Here is a 6,321-nt window from a genome sequence, read left to right as displayed (position 1 = left end):
TGTTCAACTCCCCCTGTTTTCTTCTTTGAATCATATCACTAATCATGTAAGTACAGATCATTTCCTCAATAAACAATTTAAAAATATTTTGCCATCAACTTGGCCAACTAACATGGGCATTGAAACTATTACCTATACAAATAATCCAATACCTGAAGAGAACCATTACAATCCACATTGATATGTATATATATCATTCTTTTCTTTAAACAACCATAAAGAATATATTAGTGCTAGGAAAAAATTTCAACCTTGTTATTGTTATCTTTCAATTTAATTATTAATTGATAAATAATAATTATGTTTTAGTTGTATGAAAGTTGCTAATGTAATTGTGATCATTTGCGATCTTGAAAGAGAGGTCACAAGTTCAAATCTCACAAGGGGTAGGGTATGCAGACCTCGTTTGTACCATAGTTAGGTGCATCCCACAAGGAGTACAAGGTAGTCCCATATTGCTCTAACCAATCTGTAGACCCATATACAATTTTTTGGCATCATGGACTATAAAAGATCCTTTCCTTTCCTTCCTTGTAAGGTATTTTTTAATTGTCAAATAATAAAAGTATGAAAAAGGAGAAAGATAAATGAAAGCCTCCTAAGATAAGGAAGATATTTCAAAAGATAGATAAAAACACAAGTTGAAACAGGAAATTTCTATTTTTTGTGATTTGATCGAGTTATTTGATGCAGTATTATGATTGATATTTTAGTTATTCATTATTGGCAGAGTTTGATAAATTTATGTGTATTTCTTTGAAATTGTAATATCTTTGATTGTGGATGTTTGGAATGTCTTCTAGACATTGATGTGTGCTCTCAGCTCAAGTGGTTTATGATTTGGAAATCCATAAGAAAATCTTTCAGGTTGACGGTCATTGTTGTGAGTGTTCTTGAGGTTCAGTATAATGATGATGATGATTCTAGTAATGCGAGTTGTTGTGGTTGTTGCAGTGCAATTCAAGTTACTTATGGATGTTTCTAGATTGTGTGCTATGTGTATTGGTGGTCTGCATTGATCCTTGTGCGCGCTATTAAATATTTTCTCATGTCTGATGATGTTCTTCATGCTAAGCGACATTCATGTTGGTGTAGCATGTTGCAGATGGTCAAGGAGTGTTTCTGGGAGTTGTTTCATATTTGTAGTGCTTGTTTCGGTCTAGACTATGATTTAGATGACATCATTTTGGTCTGCATTAATTATTGTAGAGTGTGATTATATTTTTGTAATATGTAGCGTGTGTTGAGTCGACCTTGAAACATAGGTTGATGACTTGTATAAACTCATTGTAATAATCAATGTGTGAGGTATCTGCATGGTATTTGTGAGTGAATGCGAATGTTTTCAATTGAATAAATTTGAGAACAAGTGTTTGATCCTTCAAAAGTGTAAAGAAGTGTGTTGGAGAGCATATTAGATAGTGACTTTAATTGGAACTGTACTTAGGTATGTGGAGATGCTATTTTATCAGTTCATGATTCTCTGGATGTAATCTGAATGCTTTTGTAAGTTAGTGACACTTCCCTAAGAGTTGTAGCCCTCCGAGTTTTTGTTATTTGAGCTCAATATTTATTGCATTAGAACTTTTTAGCATTGCTCCCCCTTTCCCGGATTCTTCCATTACCTCTAAGAGGTCAAAACCAATCACATCCCAACACTTTTGAAAAAAGAGGGTGGTGAACCCTTCCGGACCTCGGGCTTTATTTGGGGAAAGGGAAAATACCACTTTGTGGACTTCCTCCATAGTGAAGGGGGCCAGTAGGGCTCTGTTATCCTGGTCGGAGATCAGAGGTGGGATACATTGCAGTAGAAGCTCAACATTATCCTTCCAAAATGGATCTAAATTAGAAGGTGGGGGGGCTAGAAGATTCTTAAAAAACTTTACTCCTTGTTCTTGAAAGTCTGCTAAATTTTTAATCAATACCCCTGAGTCCTCATGCTTGATTGAGAATATAACATTAGATGATTTTCTTTGTTTTGTGGAAGCATGAAATAATTTTGTGTTCTTATCTCCCTGCTTCAGCTAGAGCTCTCTTGATTTCTATCTCCAATATTCTTCTTCTCTCTTACAAACTTCTTCCAACTCACTTTGAAGACCCTTCTGTGTAGAGTGCAGGAGCTGATCCAAACCCTTGGAAATTATGTTTTGGTTAACTTCTTCCAGTTGTTGAGCACTGATTTTTTTTGAACAAAACCATTCTTAAAGATCTTTCGATTCCATTCCTTAGCCTGGACCTTAATAAATGAAAGTTTCTTAAAAAATTGGAACATCTTTGTTCCACTACATGTAGGGGCAGATACCCACCATTGTCTTAATAAAGCCTGAAAATGTGAATGTCTAAACCACATGCGCTCAAACTTGAAGGAGGAGCCAAAAACCGGCATGGGGTTCTATTTTTGCCATTCAAGGACAATTTGGACTGGGAAGTGATCTGATTCAGAAATAGGGAGAATGTCTGAATAATAACTGACCTGATTAAGGCGCCATTCCAAGGGAGTGAAAAAACTGTTGAGTCTCTTTGCAATCTAAAGGAAGCTTGATCTCCTGTTAGTCCAAGTGAAGAGACCATTAATGGGGATCACATCCAATAAGTATTTTTCTATGGTGAAACTTAGAAAATCCTGCATAGATCGTGGGGGTGGGTAGATTCCTCCTTGTTTCTCCTTATGAGACAAGATTGTATTAAAGTCTCCTCCAATGATGAAATTTTGTGCTTCTTCTTGTTGGAGTAACACAGTCAGTTTGTCCCATAAGTCTTTCTTTTTCTGAGTGGGGATGGGGCCATAAACATTGAATACCATAAAGGTCATGTCATAGCATACTGCTTTCAACATTTGCTAGTTATGATCTTGTTCTAATAGGTGAACTTGAACTTTTTTTGGATTCCATAATGTAAGTAATCCTCCTGAGGCCCCAACACCTTGCATGTGGGCCGATCCAAATTGTGTCCATTTAGCCACTGTTTTGTGATACATTTCCTTTGATATCTTTGTTTCTTGGAGTAAAAAAATGCCAGCCTTTGAAGAATCAAGGTGAGATTTGATTCTCCCTCTTTTGTCAGGGGCATTAATACCCCTGACATTCCAAGAAATCATTTTCATTGTGAAAAGGGAGTTCCTTTTGCACTCCTTGTAATTCTTTTTGATACTTTAAATTTTTCATCTAGAGTACTCTGCACACTTGCCTCTATTTCTTCTTGAATCTTCACAGAGTTTGGTTTCAACCTCTCTTTTTTGGGGTTGTAAAGCCATCTGATTTCAAAATGGGGCTTTGCTCAACCGATAAGGATTGTGCATAGTTAAAAATAATTTTTTTTGTCTCACCATCTTGTGAAGGGGTTTCCATTTCTTCCTACCTAATTTCCAAGAGGGTTTCCCCTTTATATGAGATGTCAGTAGTTGAACAACAAAACCTTGTTTTTCATAAGGGACACATTACATTTGTCATACTAACACCTTCGTCCTCTGCAATTTACTCAATCATAGTGGCATCTAAAGTGGACAGGATATCGTCTGCTACTTCCTGGATATGACCCTCCTTATTTGAGACAACTATCCCTAAAACTGATAAATTCTCCATTAAATTCAGGATATCAATCGGGGATTCATTGAACATTAGGTCCCGAACTATAGCTTCTCTGTCATCACATGTGTTTGTCACATAATTGGAGAACTGGTGTGGGTGTGGAGGCAAATTTATAGCTATAAAGAATCCAGCTATACATGATAAAAAAATGGGTCAACTGATTAATCCACTGAATGTAGGATGGTTCAAAATTTAAGGCATCTTGAGGTTTAGAAGGATCATTACATGATTGTACAGGATCAGAAGATAAAACTACCTCATATTGATGAGCAGTACACAAAAGAGGGTCTGAGTAGTGATTTTTACAGACTAAAAGCTCTGAGCACTCATGACCACTACAAAAATTCATGAAATAGGCTAATTGTTGTTGATATTTGTAGATGACCTCTACATTATCTAATACAATGTCTTGATGCCACAAACCCCATTTTGATGAGATGGTTAAGTGCTTTGGCAGGGTCTTATTTGAGGCAAGGAGAAGGAAGACCCTAGCATCTCTCTAGATTGTTTCAAAGGGTATAAGATCGTGAGTGACAAAGATGCCTAGTTGATTGGCCATGGTCTCCACAATATCTGGGTCTTTGTATTTCAAAGGAAAACCTGGAAAAGAGATCAAGTGAGGATAAAATATACAAAGATTAGCATTTGGTTTAAAATTTGGAATCCAAGATAAGGTAAAAAGACTAGCCCCTTGACAAAACCAACCTTTATTTTTATGAACTATATCTCTATCTTCTGATGAAGAAAACAGAGCTATAAAAAACTTCAAGTGGCTGTCGATGAAGAAAATATCACGAAGATCCAACCAGTGATTGTTTGCCCATGAAAGAAAGGTTTGAAGAGGGATTGAAGAATTAAACTTATCGATGAGAGCCGATTTCCAGAGAAAAGAGACCGACTAGGAGAGAATGTGGTCAGGAAAGGATATCTTGATAGTGGAGGTGTTCTCAACCAGAGCCCGAGTCGAAATGGGGAAAGAGGAGCCCGTCTCTTTAAACTTCGCCAATTTTCTTTTCCACACAAAGTGCACTGGTTTCGACTTGAGGGGATGTCCATGATCTCCTTGTTGGTCTGCTCCGGTTTTCCCTTTGGCAAGGCAAACCTTGAGAGAGGGCTGATGAGGGATGGATGGAGATGCTTCGTAAGTGTCAAAATTTTTTTGTTTCTTTTGGTGCTTCAATCGAAATGGATTCGGAAGTGGAAGCTTTTTGATAGGATTTTGAAAAAAAAATTTCGCCCAAATGAATTTTGAATTTTTTTTTCCCGCCTGAATGATTTTTGAAAAGGTGGATGGTGGCCTAGGTGTCCTCTGGGGACCTTACGAGCCGCATGGTTGAGAGAAATTCCCTTGACGTAGGTGTTGCAGTTTAAAAGATTCTGCAAGTTACTGTTTGCTTTGTGAGGATGGGAATGAAATGAGCGGGCCGAATGAGCAAGAGGACTATTGAAAAAAGTGTTGGGGCTATCTGACTAGTCTTGTAGACATGCGGAACGATTCAACCATCAATTTTCTAAGGGTAAGTCTAAAACCGGTTTGATAAAAGGCTTATCCTTGAAGATTTTGACAAAGGGGTTGATGTCAAATTTTGAATATTGCCCAAAATGAGGGGCATCCTTTGACTGTCCTTGGTGATCCTAATGGGGGACATTGAAACCTTGCCACCATATACCGTTCCCTGTAGCCCTGCGTCGAAGCCTTGCCACACCCTGCCATCCTGCACTGTCATCTTGCCCCCATCTTCCATTCCTTGGAACCCTATTCTGAAACCCAAGAACGTTCGAACCTCCTCCCATGGAACTTTCTAGTATGACTAATTTTATGTATTATACCTATATCTTGACATTCCTTAATTTAATTGTTTCAACTCTTCTGTCTACATTCAAAACTATCACCATTCCCAAATTACATGGATTATGCATAATCCCATTGATCAATTTTAGTCATATTTCAACATTGACATTGACATCTATGATCTACTTCTAGACACACTCATCCTAATTAATTCATAAAACTTGCTAATTGAGTTAGAACTATATTGATTAATATCTCAAAATTTCTTTCTTCAAAAGGGAAGATAGACCATTCATTGCAAATGGACCTAGAATACAAAATTTTTAATGTGACATACTATTCCTGCATTATATCTCTCCTTTGTAAAGTCATGGATAGGCCATATTCTATAAGGATTTCAAGCCATTATCTTTCCTCTTTATATGATGATATTTTTCCTACGTTTTTCTTTTTCTTTTTTGAGGGTTTCACCCTCTTTTTGTTTTAGGGTTCTTATAAACTATACATTTGTACCTCATATGGCCTATCTTTGGGGAGCACATCTCTTCTTTCCTAAGTTGCACTAAGGGGGAGGTGCTAGTGTAATTACATACTTCACTTTATATTTAAATTTAATGAGAAATTCCAAATAATTTTTACTTATTACTAAGCCATATTTAAAATATATCTATATAAAATAAATTTAAATTCTAAAATTTTTAAAGAAAATATAATACTTTTCATATTTATTTATAATGAATCCAGCTAATTTTAATTGAATAATTATTTTATTCCATATAAAAAAAAAAACATAATCTATTAATAAGTCTAAATTATTCAAAATGGTTTATTTAACTAAAGTAATTTAATTTGATTACTCATGTAATCTAGGAAATAAGAGAACATGTATTGAAAAAGTATATGCCATCTCTACCTTGTTTACTCACTGATTAATTGTAGTTA

This window comes from Cryptomeria japonica, chromosome 7 (assembly GCF_030272615.1).
Source record: "Cryptomeria japonica chromosome 7, Sugi_1.0, whole genome shotgun sequence".
Classification (NCBI taxonomy): domain Eukaryota; kingdom Viridiplantae; phylum Streptophyta; class Pinopsida; order Cupressales; family Cupressaceae; genus Cryptomeria; species Cryptomeria japonica.
The sequence above is the reverse complement of the archived record's forward strand: the minus strand, read 5'-3'. Positions refer to the sequence as shown.